General features: G+C 40.1%; 1 protein-coding gene across 1 annotated transcript in view; it reads right to left on the minus strand.

Moving 5' to 3' along the window:
- The window catches only part of LARGE1 (LARGE xylosyl- and glucuronyltransferase 1), a 293,924-nt gene extending 275,701 nt beyond the window's left edge, over positions 1–18,223 (minus strand). The window contains exons 1-2 of the mRNA XM_050915399.1: positions 18,182–18,223; positions 16,108–16,194 (exon numbers count right to left, since the gene is read on the minus strand). The gene's annotated coding sequence lies outside the window, so the exon portion shown is untranslated. The remainder of the gene's footprint in view (positions 1–16,107; positions 16,195–18,181) is intronic.
- Positions 18,224–18,442: the final 219 nt, after the last annotated feature.

Here is an 18,442-nt window from a genome sequence, read left to right on the forward strand (position 1 = left end):
TCATACCCTATATGAAAGTTTCTCCGTCCCCAGCATCCTCATCCCACTTCAGCTTTACGAACTTTTTTGCTTATGTGCTGCTGAAAATATGAAAATCTGGACAGATACAGGCAAACCAAGTGGATACAGAAGAAACCAGTAAGAATTCATCCTGGTTTACCCTATTAGGCCAGGAATACATTTCACATCAACACATGCATAAACTAAGCACTCAACAGCCAACTTGGTTATGTCTTGGATATTATTCCAGAATTGCCCAGTACTGCTCAGCCCTTTTTGCCAGTTCCTTACCAGACTCAGATAGCTATTAGATCCAATTCAAATTAGTAGAATCCTCCAATTTCTTGATGTTAGAAAAATCATTTAAGGCTTCATCTATGCTATAAATTGTAGGGTTACTTATAAAAGATTTGGGGATGTTTTCAGAGCACATTATTTCATTCTTTCCAGTCATAAATGTTACCTAAAAAACTCCTTACACTAGCGGAGTAAGTAACAAGTAAAATCATTGAAGCAAGTTCACATAACAAAATAAAATGTAGGGGTTCAGACACCTTTTATCCTCCCATGTTGGAAGCACCACATACACACATGTTCCCAGAAGTGAAGCAATACATGTATCATGCAAACTTGGAAAACTACCCTAAGTTACTATGAACTTCTGTACACCATCAATCTTTCCTCCAGATATGGAAAAGATTTCAGTCATAATTCCTATCTGCAAGTGTACAAAGTTTGAAATTTTGAAAATAAAGCCATTTGACTTGTAACAACATGTTCATGATCTTGAAAGTATCTTAACTGAAAAAATTCCTCCTTTACACAGCATTCGGATAACTCAAAAGCCAGAATATATATTCATGAAACCTTACAAAAAGAAAAGCATCTTCTAACTTCTATGAAGAATATAGGCCGAAATCCCCTCCATTTTTTTTAAGTTGTAAGTAACCATTATAAATTTAGAGATGCTGTATTTCAGTAGAGCTAGAGAAGACAGGTTCATTTGCTGTGGTAACATTTACTACAGAAATATTTTTATTTGCTATAGCATCACCTTCTATTGCACAAGTAGCTATCTAGTAAGACAGAACTACTTGCATTTCTCACCACTGTTATTTCGTCTCATAGGTTTTCCAAAGATCTCTGTTCATAAACTGTTTGTCAAAATACACTCACACGTAGCACCAGGCAAAGAGGAGATGAGAGACAGATGCTTCTGCATGTTAGTGGGCGAGATGGGAAAGAAGCTGGGGAAGCAGCTTTGCATCCAATCCATTATAGCTATTTTCCTTTTAACCATCTAACAGCAACTCACAAATTCACCTGAAACGCATTAAATCCTCTGAACTTATGAAATGATGCATTATTGAAATCACAGCAGGGAAGCCAACTCAGTTTAGAGGACATAAAAGACTAGCTCTAGAACAATTTTTTTCATTACAAGGTTATGGATAAAAAACAAAGGTAACATTTTAATGTAGTGAGAAGATGCACAGTCACAGAAGCAGCAAGGTAAAAGCACTACTTGTATTTCTTTCCAGAAGAAATTCCTTTCCAGAAAAATTCCTCTCAGACAGATTTTCCACCGCAAAAACAGCAAAATAGATCAGCAATGGCTTAATCTCTGCTCCAGCATGTTACCTTTCTTCCACGTATGCTCTCTTCAGCTACTCAAGTGCATGGTTCTTGGAATAAGCTAGCTGTCTTAAGATCTGAAACTCACTTCCATCCTTTATAGATTCCATCACTGCAACACTGACTACTTTAAAACTGAGGCTACAGTAAAGTTTGCAAGTTAAAGAAATATATTCTATTTTTCCAATTTTTTCCTCTGCTTTAGATTGCTTATCTTAATATAGGCCTTTACTGGTTGCAATTTTTGTTGAAAGTACACAAAGTTGCAAATTCTACCAACCTATATTCACATATGCCAACTACACATATATATACTGCAGGTACAGTACATGCATATCTTACTAGTGTTCCAATATATCAAAGCACAAAATGGAAGACATTTCTATGTATTATATCCATGGGACAGAACTAAGTGAGCAGAAAGTCCTTATCTAGCTCCATCTAAGCTATTGAAGGTTAAATCAGAGGTGAAATGCATACAGCAAGAATGACTAAACCCATAAATGGTCCAAAATTATTTGTTTTATTACATGAATACAAGAGACTACAATCACACTGAACAGGCTATTATCAAATCTCTTCAGTGACAAAGCTTTCTGTCGAAGAGGACAAATAAAAACAAGTGCATAAATCACAAGGACATGTGGCTTAAGGCCATTATCCCAGAGGATTACAGAATGGGTTTTGCATCCTCCCTCTTTGCTGTTAGTACCTCCATCTTTGTTTTAATATTGTAGCTATTATTACCAGTGCTATCTGAAGACTAGAGTTCCCTGTAGTTATGAATAGCAAATAGAAAAACCCTCTCACTTGTTAAGAGAGAATCTAGGGTATGCTTTAAAGGTACATTCAGTAACCTTAGGACAAGAATGCGTTTTTAACGAGTCCTGCCAGTCTTGTCCAACTGTGTAATGTTTTAATTATTGAGCATTATACTGGGCATTATGGACTGTGGTTGCCAGGCACCACCAAAGACCCATGGTTTTGCTGTGCTAACCATGGTGCAAATACCCAGTGAAGTAACTATGCCTGTCCCAAGGTACTCACACAACCCAAAGGTACTATTAAGGAAAACAAGTGGCTAAAACAGGGAAATATAGCTGAAGCATAAAGGAAACAGGGCAAATATAGCAATCAGCGGTCACCACACGTTTGGGGATCCAAGGGAGTAATCACTCTCAAACAACACCACCGATTTCACTGACAATATTCAGAACAGTTCTGAATTCACACTAGAAGTGTGTAAACATATCACAGTCTAACTCAAAATAAAGACTAGAGTTAAGGAAAATTGCTCAATTTATACATAGCACAAATTAGGATTTTAACCTGGACTCCAGATAAAATCAGAAATTGAGGCTCTGTGCAACCCTAAGCAGACAATTAAAAGATTTCACCAAGTAGCCCACAAATCTTATACAGGTCATCATGCCACCTCACCCCTGTTGAAATTACAGACATCACTACAGACACACACACACTTCTCAATTTCTAAGAACACTTTTCAGAATACACTTTCATGCATAAATAAAAAAAATCCCCCAAACTTTTTTTTTTGCAGTCAGCAACTGCAAACTTTTGGTCTCAAGGCAACCCCTCTTTCCCAGAGACACATACACACATTTGATCCAAAATGTGGATCAAAACTTGATTAGTAAAAAAATGCAGCTCCAAAGTGAAAGGTGGGGTCCAAAAACCAGAAGCAAAACCAGAAGTGAGAGAGCCAATGAGGAGGTGGAGGAGAAACATGAACATGCTGTTCTAATCTACTAATACAAGAACTTGAATATTGTTCATAAAACCAGAATGCTCTTCTTCCTGACTGCTAAGCCACTATTCTCTTAATGATGAGAAAGAAAGAAATTGGTTTAAATTCTCCAGTCCTAAATTTCTGCTTCAAAATTATGGTACTTTTCAGCAAGGCAGTTGCTGACTCAAGTAAAAAGCTTAGCAAAGCTGAGCAGTAATTAAGAGATTTCATTTACAACACAATTTCACATTTGTACAGGGGGAAATATGCTTCTTATGACATGAAATTTCCCATAATACTGAAAAGACACATGGAGATGTAATACCATCTAAGTCTTTCATATGTCCTGTGAAGTAAACGATCACTTCTTACAGTAAGTAAATAAGCACTTGAATAAAGACAACTATTGAAGGCAAAACTTAAGAGGTAATGAATACCACTCAGAGCCAAAGAAAACAGTTCTGGGAGCTTTTTAGGATCATGTATTCAAGTCCTGTTCCAAAATTCAAGTCAACGGGCGTCATGCCATTACATTCCTATATAGTTGGAGCAAGCCTCAGTGGCTCTGCAATATGCTTAATACAATTTCCTAAGTTGTAGTTACAGAAATTAGACCTGTATCAGTTTACACTTTATTTCAAATCAGTGGTTGCCGTTTGTGAACCCCTGAATGTTTTACAGATGCACATGCAGATGCAGATGGAAAAATAACAGATATGAGTCTGCATTTCCTAGTCAATCAAGAACTAAGAACCTTAGAAATTGCCTGCAGATCACCATTTATTCTAAATAATTTCATAGGAGTTAACGACCTTAAAGATGAGAATTTTGACTATGTAACATGCCATACTTATCTTCACCTCAAAGGACGTTTTTCCTAATAGATCCAGAGCATCCACTAATTTTTGGTTTATTATATATAAACATGGGACAGACAGTTAGATGTGTCAGTGGTTTAATTAGGTTCTTGCAGAACTTCTTCCTCCCATCTGTAGTTTAACAATGGCAAGAAATTTTGCACTAACTGTGCCAAGCCTGGGTCGAGAACCTCTCCTTTATTTGAATATTCAGTGTTTTTAAAGAAATAAATATCTAAGAATCCAAAATTTCAGTCTACCTGTTAGCTACAGACATGCAGGGAGAGGAAAGAAAAAACCCTACAAGTATGACAGCACCTTGGACATTCAGTGATGCTTAGAAAGATGAATTAAATGCACTGAGCACATCCCAATCTGCATTCTAGATATAACAAGTAATCTCAGATACACTTCTATGCCAGCCCTTAGCAAAGTAGCTTCTAGAATACAGATCCTTGTCTGCATCAAAAAGCTACTTCTGAGCTACAGAATTAGAGCAAAACCTTGCATATCTATATTTGTGTTCTGCCAGCAAAACAAGTAAGCCCAAAATTCTTAAAATCACAGCATCCCCTCCAGTTTTCACACCAAGTATAAGCCATGACAAGAACATCTTGAATGAAAATTAGTTCTAAATGAAAGCAAGAATACTTAGCACCTTTCTGGTGCATTTAATCTTTCAAAAACACTTTGCAAATATTAACGTGCCACGACATAAAGGAACCATTGTTTCAGTGAAAGGAGGCAGGGAAAGAGGATGGAGAATTTGGTAAAAAAATGGACGGATGGCTGGCCAATACTTCGGTTTTGTATACTGTGGTTTCATTCCCATCTTAGTGATGCATCAAAACAGGTTCTGCAGTACTAGAACAGCAAAGGAACACTACATTACTATATAATGAGAGATCCTGGCAGACCTGGGTTACTTTCAACACTAATACTTTTCCAACTGAAATTCCTGTTGCTTTTCTTAAATTAAGACTGGAAAATTTTTTTATTCTATACCACCATAAGAAAAGCTTTTATATCCTTATTAAGAATAAAGTGTTTTTTCTTTGCAGTTCCCATTACTGCATTTCCAAAGGCACATATGCCCAGCACAGTCAAGATGCTAGATACAAAGCTGTAATTTGTTTAAGTTTGTCCATTACATGCCCTGCTGAATTCCATTTTCTTTTTTTAGGGTGCTTTATGGCTCTTTAGCCACAGCTAACAGGAAAGACTTATGCAAAAAGATTCATCACAAAGCATTATCTGCTACATTCATGTTCATTTAGAGTGTCTAATACTACTAACATAGATCAATGCTGGGATCTCTACTGAGAACTCCATGCCATCCAGAAGCATCACTGTATGCTTGCCAGTATTACACCACAGCAAACACTGGTAGCTAATAGACAGAGAGCCAATCTCAAAGAGCAGAACTCTGACACATCCTCATGTATATTGGTTAGTACCTCACTCACTCCACTATTAGCACACTGATTTCAGTGAGACAGCTCATAGGAAAAGTAAAGCAAGAATGGCAAAGTTTTTCACTTCGGTATTTAATGTTCAGCTCATTAAGGGCCCAGCTTGAAGCCCTGTGAACCCGGCAGAAACATTCCCACTAGGGTTTTGAGTAGGGCCTTGAAAAATTAAGGGCTTGAACTTGATAAAGAAAGGAACAGAAGCTAGTTAAGAGCAAGGAGCACAGGTTTCATGTCCTCCCATTGTTCAGCCTAGTTTAGCAGGCTTGGTTACTAGTGGGAATCTGCACTGCATTACCACAGTCAACTCAGAGTTCCAGCCAGCAAAAAAAGCATGGAAGTTAGCTGCCAGGTTGACATCTGACAGTAATATCTAACTGAAAAAATTAGAGGGTATCATCTAACAATCTCCTTCGCTGAAAGCAAAGAGGATTCAAAAATGGACCTGAGACAACCTGAATGATTAGAGAGTGATTTCTCACTACAAAGATTGAAGTCGGCATTACAAACAGCTCCTGAAAACAACAAACAGCTTCTCACTCTCAATAATATTATCTCTGGCCTGCTATAATACCAGCGCTCAATCCACTAAAGCTTCACCAGAAATTTCATTTTGCTCTGATTAATCAAAAATACTAAGTCCTAAAAATGATAGCTGTACCTGACTCAAAACAGACCAAATAGAACAAGTTCTGGGTGATCAAAAAAGTTGTATCACAAACTCAGATATACATGGTGAATACAGGTAAAGAAAAAGACACAAAAACACAAGGGAACTTGGATTTCTTGCTATCTGTGATGAATGACTCAGTTCCTGCCATGTTAGATGCATTTCACCTTCATAAATTACCATCACATGGCAGGTGCAGTGGGATCTGTTTCCATCCTGCTAAAGGTTTCCGTTTGGTTAGTCCAAAAAATTGGTGTTATATACTATTTTAAGATTTTATTTTAGCACTTTCAAGTCAAATATAAAAAAGTACTTAAAATACCACATCAATTAAAAAACAATGTAACCTGACAGAGAAAACCAGCTGTGTCCCAGAACTACAGTGAATTTTTTCAGAACTGTCCCATGTTGCTGGTTCCAGTGGATCACCACACAGGAATACAGATTTTATTTCTTCCAAAGACATTTTAACAAACAAAACCATCAATAAATAAGCCAGTATTACTCAAATGACAAATTATTGAAATTAAAAGTACAACCTAAAAAAAAATTTAAAAAAAGTAAAGTACAAACTATCAGTTTTCAAACACTTCAGCACACTCTTACTGCTGTATTTTGTAAGCTCTTTTGGGCAGGAATGGTTTCTCACTTTGGGAATTTCTGACACCCCAGCTATGTCGGTTGACGGTGTGAAGAGTGACTGTTGATTGACGTAACTTGGCTAGCAGAAGCTGCTACAGTAGTCACAGTTATATTGGCAAAAACAATGCTTTTATCTGAATTGCTTCCATCATTTGTGGAAAATTTTTTTTGCATGAATAAACACAAAGATAATAAATGCAAGGAATCAGAGATCTGTGTGCAATTTCATAGCTATGATCTTGTTGGGATGACAGAGACATGGTGGGATGGCTTGTATGACTAGAGTGCTGCAATGGAGGGATACTGGCTCTTTAGACAGGACATGTCGGAAAGCCAAGGAGGTGGAGTCGCCCTTTATGTGAGAGAGCAGCTGGAATGCGTGGAGCTTTGCCTGGGCATGGATGATGAGCTGACTGACAGCTTATGGGTAAGGATTAGAGCAGACTAGTATGGGTGACGTCGTAGTGGGCATCTGCTATAGGCCACCTGATCAGGAAGAACAAGTGGATGAGGCCCTCTTCAGACAGGTAGAAGTAACCTCACATTCATAGGCCCTGGTCCTCATGGAGGACTTAAACCACCCTGATATCTGCAGGAAGGACAACACAGCCAGGGATAAGCAAACCAGGGCATTCCTGGAGAGCACTGATGACAAATTCCTGACCCAAGTGATAGAGGAGCCAACAATAAGAGGTGCTGTGCTGGACTTTATACTTACAAACAAAGAAGGGCTCCTTGGGGACATGAAGGTCAAAGGCAGCTTTAAGTTGCAGTGACCATGGTGGCGTTCAGGATCCTGAGAGGAGGGAGCAGGGCAAAAACCAAGATCACAGCCCTGGACTTCAGGATAGCAGACTTTGATCTCTTCAGGGATCTGCAGGAAAGAGTCCCATGGGATAGGGCCCTGGAGGGAAGAGGGGTCTGAAAAAGCTGGTTCATACTCAAGGATCACCTCCTCCAAGTTCAAGAACCATTCATCCCAATGAGCAGGAAGTCAGGCAAAAATGCCAGGAGGCCTACATGGATGAACAAGGAGATCCTGGCAAAACTTAAACACAAAAAGAAAGTATACAAAAGGTAGAAGCAGGGACTGGTAACCTAGGAGGAATACAGAGATGCTGCCTGAGCATGCAGAAATGCGGTCAGGAAAGCCAGAGCCCACCTGGAGCTGAAACTGGTGAGGGATGTCAAAAATAAGTATCTGAAGGGAGGGTGTAAAGAACATGGAGCCATATCCTTCTCAGGGGTGTTCAGTGACAGGAAAAGAGGCAATGAGCAGAAACTGAAACACAGGAGGTTCCCTCTGAACATCAGAAAACACTTTTTTACTGTGAGGGTGACTGAGCACTGGCACAGGTTGCCCAGAGAGGTTGTGGAGTCTCCCTCTTTGGAGATATTCAAAAGCCATCTGGACACAGTCTTGCAGAACCTGCTCCAGGTGGCCCTGCTTGAGCAACGGGGGTGGACCAGTTGACCTCCACAGGTCCCTTCCAACTTCAACCATTCTGTGATTCTCCAAAAGCACTGCTGTGTCAGAAAACTTCCAGCCACACACCAGTGTTTATATTGCTGTTTTATATCAGCCTTCCTGTTCCATAAAGTACCCCGAAGGTACACACAGAGTCTGTGTATTTGTGCTTCACCCAGCATGAAGGGAGCCCTCTCTCAACCCAGGCCTCTAGGCATTTTAGTAACACAGATAAATAACTGCTTTCTATACTACATTCACAATTCCACTATTTCAATCAGAAAAGTCAAGATGTTTTCCCAAATCATATTACCTTCATATATAGCAACTTAAAATATGAAAGCCTAGGAGAAAAGGAAAAGAAAGAAGAAAAAGAAAGAACAAAAAAATTTTTTAAAAATCAGACTCGGGTCTTTCTCGATATGCCAATGTCCAATTGCAGGACAAATGAAACTGACGAACAAAATCCAAACACAGAAAATAAAATATACAGCAAAAGTAATTAATTCAGAGAATTCTTGATACTAACTGCAGGTCCAGAAATCTTTATTACTGATGTATAATACAACATTTTTTAGTCTGAGAACAGAAAGGGAAGAACCTCACCTATGAAAAATTTGAAGAGCTTTAGGACAAAAAGAAGGACATCTGAAAAACTTGTTCTGTATCACGCTACACCACCTTCAGACACCTGTTGAATATGGATTTACCTCAGTGCTGTTTCTCTCTCTCTTCTTCATATCTCTCCACTCCTTCACCCTTAACAAATTTGCCTAGCACCACAGTGGGATACATGCCATACAAACATGGCAGTAGCCTTCTATTCAGACAGATGTTGTGCCTGCCCCTGCTTATCACTGGTCAAAACTGATATAAAATGATGTCATCAATAAAAGTGACGCATTTTTAACCCAGTTAGCACATGTCAATAATTCAGTGGAGACTCTGGTCTCCTTAATGTTCATTTATGGTGACTTCTGCTAAATGGCAGTGGCCTGTGCCAGTTTCCCTCTCCAGGTTGTTAGCACCACCTGGCCATAGATAAAACTCCATATATTTAAAGAAAACTAACCTACAACCTTTAAAGACCAAGATATATTTATTTACTCCTTCAAGCATTCACCTATTTCCTTCTCCTTTAAATGTTGCACTATTTTCTATTTTTGAGAAGTAAAACACACTCCTTTCTACCTTTGGTCACAGCACTGTATCTAAATCAACAAAGAGTATCTGTAAATTCTACTATGATGGGTTTATTTTGTCATTGTCCTGGTTTCAGCTGGGATAGGGTTAAGTTTCTTCTTAGTAGCTGGTATAGTGCTGTGTTTTGGATTTAGTGTGAGAATGATGTTGCTAACACTCTGATGTTTTAGTTGTTGCTAAGTAGTGCTTATCCTCAGTTAAGGATTTCTCAGTTTCCCATGCTCTGCCAACAAGCAGGTGTGCAAGAAGCTGGGAGGGAGCATAGCCAGGACAGCTGACCCGAACTAGCCAAAGGGGTATTCCATACCATAGAACATCATGCCCAGTATATAAACTGGGGGTAGTTGGCCGGGAGGGGCATATTGCTGCTCTGGCATCGGTCAGCAGGTGGTGAGCAATTGCATTGTGCATCGCTTGTCTTTTCTTGGGTTTTATTTCCCTCTTTTTTTTGGTTATATTCCTTTTCATAAAAACATACTACTACTACTAATTGTAATTATGATTGTTATTATATTTTATTTTACTTTTGTTATTAAACCATTCTTATCTCAACCCATGACTTTTACTACTTTTTTTTTTTGATTCTCCTCCCCATCCCACTGGGAGGGGAGAGGGGTGAGTGAGCAGCTGTGTGGTGCTTAGTTGCTGGCTGAGGTTAAACCATGACAGTCATTTATCCAGCTGTCAATTAACTTTTTTGTTTAAGATGCACATATATTCTGTATATTTACATAAAAATAATTGTTATATGCCAAGTATCATCAGGGACTTGCTTTTATCATCCAAGGCACAACTATATTAAGCAATAGTTCTTGCTAAAGACAGTGGTGTTTTCACATGCTTAAAGCACAGAACACTGACTCTTTCAGGAAACCAGAGTTCTGCTCTTTGCTTTTTGACTAACCACTTGGGCAACTTTGCGCAAATCACTTCACCTGCAGTGCATCAGTTTATCTTTCTACAGTGTCATTTTCCTCACTCTAACCTGCTCTGTAAAGCATTCAAGAACCTATGGATTTATTTCCACAACATGCCTAAGACTAGAGAATTGGCAAAGTTATTCTGCATATGAAATATACTGTCATCAATTTCAGCTCCTTACATACTAGTGGCACAATATTACTATTTTTGCTCATCTTGATGAGGAAAAAATGTTAGGAACATCTTTCTTCTCAGCCCATTCACCAACTGTGCACAGTTATTCACATTGCAATTGTAACATAAATCAAAATCTAAGCTTACTGAACAGTATTTCAGATGTTTCCAGTATATGATGTAGTTTGATATACCTCAGGTGCCAGGTGTGAGCACTGGCATGAGAGCAGTGGCCACTGGCAGTATGAACAAGTTGAGATTTTACGTCCAACTGCCCCAGCAGAGCATGCAAAAGCAAGGCGCAAGGCTCTGGCTACCAACAGTAGAGATGTCAATTCCAAGACTGATAACTACATTGCAAGGCAGTACTGCGCATGGTTCTCCACCATCCAAACCAGGTGGAAAGTGATCTGATTTTGGCCACGGAGGAATCATTCCCAAAGGAATGCCTTCATGTGGAAAGGAGGTGTTCCAATGACGAAGGATCTGCATCACTAATCTAAACAATGCGAGTTTGAATGACCCCAGAAGTTTGCTAGAAGCCACTATTTTAATCTACCAGCCTTTAAGCTGCACTAGCATTACAGTGAGAAGAAGAGAAAAGGGAGGCAGATTGCAATGTTTGGAAGGAAATGTAGTAACTTAAGCCACTGTTGGTATACTCTCCTCTTCACACCTGAGGTCTGAGAGCAACTATGGAAGGATGTGAATTTATTCTCATACACATTGCTTCTTTCTTAAAGTCATCTAAACTGCAAGATGATTGCTGGACAATGAGTTGAAGACAGCTGCATCTCAAACATTCTCAGCTTCTACATTTTATTGTTGCTCTCTGAGGTAATAGCATAGACCAAATTATTGGTTTGGTTGCATTCTGGACAGCAGTCTGAAAAACTTGGTATAAAATCAACAACATCAAGTACAAAAGCCTCCCTTTCCTGCCCATCACTAAATGGTTTGTTTTAGCCACTAGCGGGTCCTATCTTCCAGTGGACTCGATATCAGTACTGATTTTTTTCCCCCTCTTTCTCTATTTGTAGCATCCCGCATTTTGTCAACACAAATCTCAATGAAGGAAGACATCCCAAACTAAAAGCTTCTACCATTTCTTTAAACTGATCATTTTTTGCTTTGTGGAAGTTAATGTCAACATGCAGCTTTCCTAGTACTAAAAATTGTTTACAACATCATCACCTACTGATTTCAACTACTTGGAAGAGTCACTGAAGAGGAACAGATTTCTCATAAAAGTAGTTGATATTAAAGAGCTCTGGAACACCAAGATCAAGGACATAAGCTATAAAGTATTCCAATAATAACAACAGAAAATGTCCACCTTTACAGGGACCTCATTCTTCAGTGCTCCAATTCTCTACTTTGATAAAACAGCATCTAGTTGTACGGTACACTCAACATTGAAGAATCAAAAAATACAGACAAATGTACTCTTTTAAAGTGGTAGGAACCATCTTTACCTTATTTAAGAATTCTCAAGCATGCCAGCCAATATTTTATCTTAGAAGACATGTCTTACATGAATGATAACCTGTGTTTAAATCTGAGTCACACTCTAGAACCAGTCTTAGGATTAAAAACCGATGAGACTACAGAAATACAGAATTTAACTGCTGCTTGCAGAGCCTCAGAGCTAATGTCAGTTCATTTTCTATAAAAAACAGGAAGCTTAGAACTCCTTTCTGTTAGAAAACAAATGAAAGCTAATATTCTTAAGAACAACATGATCTAAAGAACATGTATTTGGGGATTTAATAATGCTACAATGATTGATTTTCATTTCTTATTTCTATCCAGTGGCATACACCTTTCTAGTACCTTCGGCCTGAAAAATATTAAATTAACTAGATTCATACATTGAAGTCCAGTAATTTCTGAACATAAAATTCCATTTGCAGTATTGATTAGCAGCAGCATTAACTGAAGACAGAAGAGAAAACAATCACCAAGGGAATTTAGTACTGAGGCAACTGAGGTTCAGGGGCACAGCAGGGGAGCCAGAGAGAGGAGGAAAGTGAAACCTAGCCAGGAGGAGCTGGGTTGAGAAGCCTGAATATCAGCTGGAAACTTCATCTCATTTGAACAGTTCACAATTCTTCTTGCTCCCCTCATTTCACCATTCAACAACACTTTTTATTCCAGGATGAGAAGCCTTCTTTTTTACAAATAGACAAATTCATTCCCAAGTCCCTAAACAGGTACAAAAGCCCAACTGGAAATTGTCAGAGAACAAAGAGGGTTGGGGTTTTTTTGTTTTGTTTTGTTTTTTAAGTTAAATCAAATTCCACAATTCCTCTCTTTCACTTCTCTGCCCTTTCTCTCCTCTTGCTCCCCCTCAAAACAAAATCCTTCATTATTCTTCTCTGTATTTAAATGAAGATTGGTCAATAACATAGTTTTCTAGTTTTCTCCTAGTCCTAAGTCCTAGCTGTCAAATGCCTACCAGGAGATAAAAATCCAAAAGCTAATGACACAACTGAAATGATGGCATTTTGCATGTAAATATTACATTCTGGGATAAACTTTGGAGGAACTATTGAAAGCTGCAACTGAAAGTGACAACTCAACTTCCCTGGAAGTTTTAAGCAGCAGAAAATTTCTGGTGAAGGAAGCGGACGGGTACTTAAAAAGATTTTTTTTTTGCTGAACGTAAGTTTTCTTGTAAAAGTGTATCAGTGTCAGAATGTGAAAGCAGGTTTAAACAGATATGGGTGTTGTCCTTCTGATTTATGAAAGCTATGGTTCTGGTGTTAGCACTGCTACTTGCAGTTTTGCTGAACAACAACAGATTAAAAATTGTTACGATTTCTATCATTTTCACAGATACCTGGGAAAACAGTAAAGCTAGCCACTGTTAATTGATGTGACCCTTGACTAGCTGCCTCTCAGGCAGCATGCATAGGGTCTGGGTCAACATGTGCAACTATTCCCTGCGGATAGAAAACTGGTATACACATGGAGTAACAGAAATGACTCATCAATACTCAAAAACGCATGGGAGAAGAGTAGAGTGGTGGTGGCATCTATCTCCTCGTAGCACTGGTCAAGAGATTGGAAGAGTAAGGACAGGGAACTCTATCCTTAAAAAGTAATCTATTTCTTTTTATTATTTTCCAGCATACCTATCTTATGTGGAGGTTAGTGAGGAAGACTGCATTCTGCCTGCATCATCTGAGATTTCCAGCTTCCTCCATAATCAGGATTATGTGATTAGATCTGGCTTTTTGCTAAAGCACTGGATAGACATAGCTGGGGTTCTTCTTGCCAATTTAAGTGTAGCATCTACCCAGTTAACGCCATTGTTGTGGAAATAGTAGCTATATCCCAGAAAGAACACTGATGTGGATACTACTGCAAGCATTGTTAGATCAGACCTGGTCTGACCTGCAAATTAAAACAGGTAATGGAACTATTTTACACCGTTTGCTTCTAATTCTGACACAGATGGCAGTTAAACAAGGATTCCAGCCTTGGCAGTTTTGCTTCAAAGTCAGTGCGAAGGCCAGGATAATCCTTTCTAGCCACTTTCTCCTTGATTTTTGAGCCACCAACTTCCGTATAAAATGGAATTTGTTATCTGCTACTCCCCTTCTACAGCCATGCATTGAACAAGCTTTGACAAGATACAGGATAGACCTTCGAATACTGAGCCAAGTGACACCAAAGAGAGTCATGAATCCCTAGAATGTACAAAGCTCATTTCTTAACCCTTATCTTCAGGTGGGTATACCACAAGGAAGAGAAAATTAGTGATCCAATGAAAAAGCAAAAAAAGGAAAAGTAAAATTACCTTCCTTGATGGTAGTTCTGACTTCCCAGCTCTTAAATTATGCCAAGTGTGGGATAATGAACAATGATTGGTTTTTAAAACTAGCATTCACTAGGAAAAAAAAAAAAAAAACGACGAGCCAAGCCCAGACAAGTAACAGAGGAAAAATAGTGCATGTGCTCATGTGTGTATGTTTCCTTACACAAAACTACTTTTCAGAAAGTTCTTTAACCACAGAATTAGGCAAACAACCAACACAGCTAAGTCTGGAGAGAATGGAGACAAACTCATGAAGAATAACCAACTGTAAACTTGCATTGGCCATTACGTCCTCTTCTCACACAAGTCTTTATCTTAATGTTATCAGCATACGTAGTTTATAGGAAAAATAGATATACCAGAAATCACATATCCTTACAATGGGTATTTTTCTAATTTATTCTAATGCAGATGATGAAAGGTCTTAAATCAAAGCTAGCAGGAGCTCATTAACATAGGCTTCCATACAAGCCAGGAAAAAAAAAAAAAAAAAGAAAAAAAAGGAATGCTGTTCTGGATCTAGACAAGCACTCCCCATCAACATCGATAGGACTTTGCATGTAGATCAAGTTTAGCATATAGTGCGAAGACTCTGTAGTCAGATTATGAATTTTACCCATTATTAGCCTTTATAAACAGTTCATAAACATCAGGCAAAATGGCTTGGGTTTTGTGTATATGTGTGTTTGCTTTTTTTAAGATTTCTTTTTTGTATGTGTGCCTTTATAAGAGCAATCAGAGGATGAAAGAGGAGAGTATTCCAGTAAGCGTCTGTTGACAACTGATCATTTATTCCAGGTAAAAACAAAAAATACACATTTGAGCAAGAAATAGTCACACAAGTTATAGTTTGGAGGATTGTTCCTTCAAAATAATTATATTTAAGAACACTTCAGTTCAGCGATTTAAGTGCACATGGGAGATGCCTAGTTTTACCAGTTTTCTAAAATAATTCATTCAGAAGGAATACTACTTTTGCTAATATTAAATCCTACACACTGAAATTTCAGAGCAAGCCTCTAACAGATGTTGCTAACAGACATGCAGTCATTCACCACTGCTCTGCACTTTGGCTTTCTGAGGACTGGACTTTGGAACGCCTGTAGATTGAATCGCTGGCACAAGGAATTCAGCATATTAGTAACACTATTTTCAGTGCTCCTTCAAAGAAAGCCAGTGCATATTTCTCCAGACCTGAGAATACTTATGATCTTTTTACGTCATCTAAGCAGAGAAGAAAAAAGTTGTCATGCACATTTCAGATACTAAAAAAAAATAAAATATCTTGCTACATACTGCCCTCCAAATACCTCCAAGCTATGCTTTCCTTACCAGCAACTGAGAAGAGGGTATGTACTTTGAACAGGAAAGACGCAACACACAACATAAATCAAAAATTGTGAGAATTAAACATCAACAGGATGGAGAAAAGGAACCTGCTACCACAGCGAGCAATTAAAAGACAAAAAAAAAAAAAAAATCAAAAACAACCTACCAATCCAATTATCCATCAGAGACTCTGCAGTTACTGCGGCTTCTACATGACTTGCAGCCTTGCTGATCAAGGGCCGTCACAGGACACCTAAGCAATGAGAATTTCACATTTCAAACTTGGAATACTTATCAACAAATTGCAGTTTTCAAGAAGCCTAGGGATACCTGTTCCACCTTGGTCATTTCTCCATTTTAAAAAACTGCAACACAGTGAGGACGTTCAGGGGGCGGTTTTTTGTTAACTTGTTCTGTTCTTATAAGTAAACTAACCTTTGATAACCTATCTCCATTTGCAGCAGGGAGCTGAATGGCTTTGTTAGAAGATCCCCCCTGCCCTGAACTCATCACCTGAGTTTATACATGCGATTTTTCCTCTAAGCTTACAGTATAATGATGGAGCTCTATAAGGTGAGAAAAAAAGCCTTCATTTCATCGGTCTTATTACAATAGTCTGTGCATTTTCACCACTGAATGGGGAAAAAAAACCCAATCCAAACTAGTCCCCCTAGCGTACCTTTGCAGTAGGAGTCTAAAGAATATGTGGCAAATCACTACCCTGTCTCCGTGTCTTTTTGTGTGAAACTAGCTTTTTTTTTCAGTAGAAGACATAACCACTTACAGAAACTGCAGGGAAACTAGGCAACCTTTCAATCCATTTATCTAATTTCCTGCTGTTTCTATTTCTGAACAAGTTAAAAAAAATAAATGTTGTACAAAGAAAATTAATCTGCATCCAGAAGATTTCATTAAATAAAATGTGCTGACCTGTTGGCAATTGCCAGGTCTGGTTTTAACATAGTACTTTGTTTAGCCTGGTGCTTTCTGTTCCTGCTAGCACTGAAATTGTATAAAAAAAGCTAACAATGTTTAAAAGACATTTGATTCATTGTCATTTCCATCCTGGCATCCATACCTTCCAGAATACATAAATGACAATCAGTGCTGTGAAAATGTTTCCTGTAGTAATTTTAAGAGTGCTATAAAAACCAAGTACAAAACATACAAAAAAAGGCAAGACCTTATAACAACCCTTCAGATGCCTCCACATGCTAATTTTCAGTTTAAAAAATGCATGTTGGAAAAAAGTAGGCTTTATTTGCTGTCTAGCAGTACCCCTGTTCCAAGCTGAACAAAGCAGAAGACATTGTACTCAGGTGAAAACACAAATAAAGATCGGTTGTCTGATGCTCTGCAAAGAGGAGAAATCACTTGCTTTCTAAAAACAAAACCGGGCACAGCGGAAGAGCTAGGAATCTCTCCAAAAAGTGTTACATAAGGCATTGTCAAACTTCATGTCACCTCCACAGAGGCCGCAAGTTGCTGGTTTTCCCCCCCTGGTGAGCAGGGATTAATGATCTAAATGACACAGTTCTCGGATAGGAGGTGATAGCAGAAGCCTTCCCAAAGGAGAGCCTCCTGGGCTGAAGCCTTGCTGGGGACGCTGGAGGGGGATGGGGAAACCACCCTCCCCGCCGCAGCGTCCCAGTGAAACTCCAGCTTCGCCCCGAGCCGGCAGGCAGGTCCCGTTCAGGCAGGCTGCCTCCCGGAGCAGGCACGCCGAGGGGCAAGGCGTTCACGCCCCACGGCGTGACACCCTTCCACCCGCACGGCAGCAGCCACCAGCCCCCTGGCTCCCCCGGACTCCTCCAAGCAGCCTGCGGTACTCGGTGGGACGGCGACCCCGTCCCCCCGCCGCCCCACGGCTGGAGCCCCCCGCGGAGCGGCAACACATCCCAGCCGGAGGAAAGGGGCGTGAGGCGCGGTGTGAACAACCGCCCGTGCGGACTCAGGAGGGGAACGAAGTGGGAGCCAGGCGGGGGAACCTCCCTCGGCTGGGGGGACGGGGCGACTTGCCCCTTTGTGCCAGGGGAGCGACAAGCGTACCTCCGCCTGAGCATCCCTGCAACTCCAGATCTGATGGGGATTAAAATCCAGGAGATAAAACCACCACCTCAGCCCTACCGTACTCGGATGCCCCCTCCCCCGGGCCGCTGGAAGGGAGATACTCACCGCTTGTTTCTTGCCCTCCCCGCCCCTCGCCTCTAACAGCAGCAGCGACCCGACGAGGCACTTACCTTCCCCGGGTGACTCCCGGGCCGCCGGGACAGGCGCTCAGCGCCCGCCTCTCCGCGCAGGCAAGCGGTCCTTCCCCCTCCTTCGGTCCAGGCGGGCAGCTCCAGCTCCGTCCCCGCAGCCCGGCGCTCCGGAGGTGTCAGCCGGCGGCTCCACTCTCCGCGGGACGAGGAGCTGCTGACGGTGGGAAAAGGAAGGCGGCGGGGAGGTCCCCACTCTTCCCGGGATGCGCCGCCGAGCTGGCTGCCTCCTCCTCCGCCCAG

Source organism: Gymnogyps californianus, chromosome 1, assembly GCF_018139145.2.
Source record: "Gymnogyps californianus isolate 813 chromosome 1, ASM1813914v2, whole genome shotgun sequence".
NCBI classification, from domain to species: domain Eukaryota; kingdom Metazoa; phylum Chordata; class Aves; order Accipitriformes; family Cathartidae; genus Gymnogyps; species Gymnogyps californianus.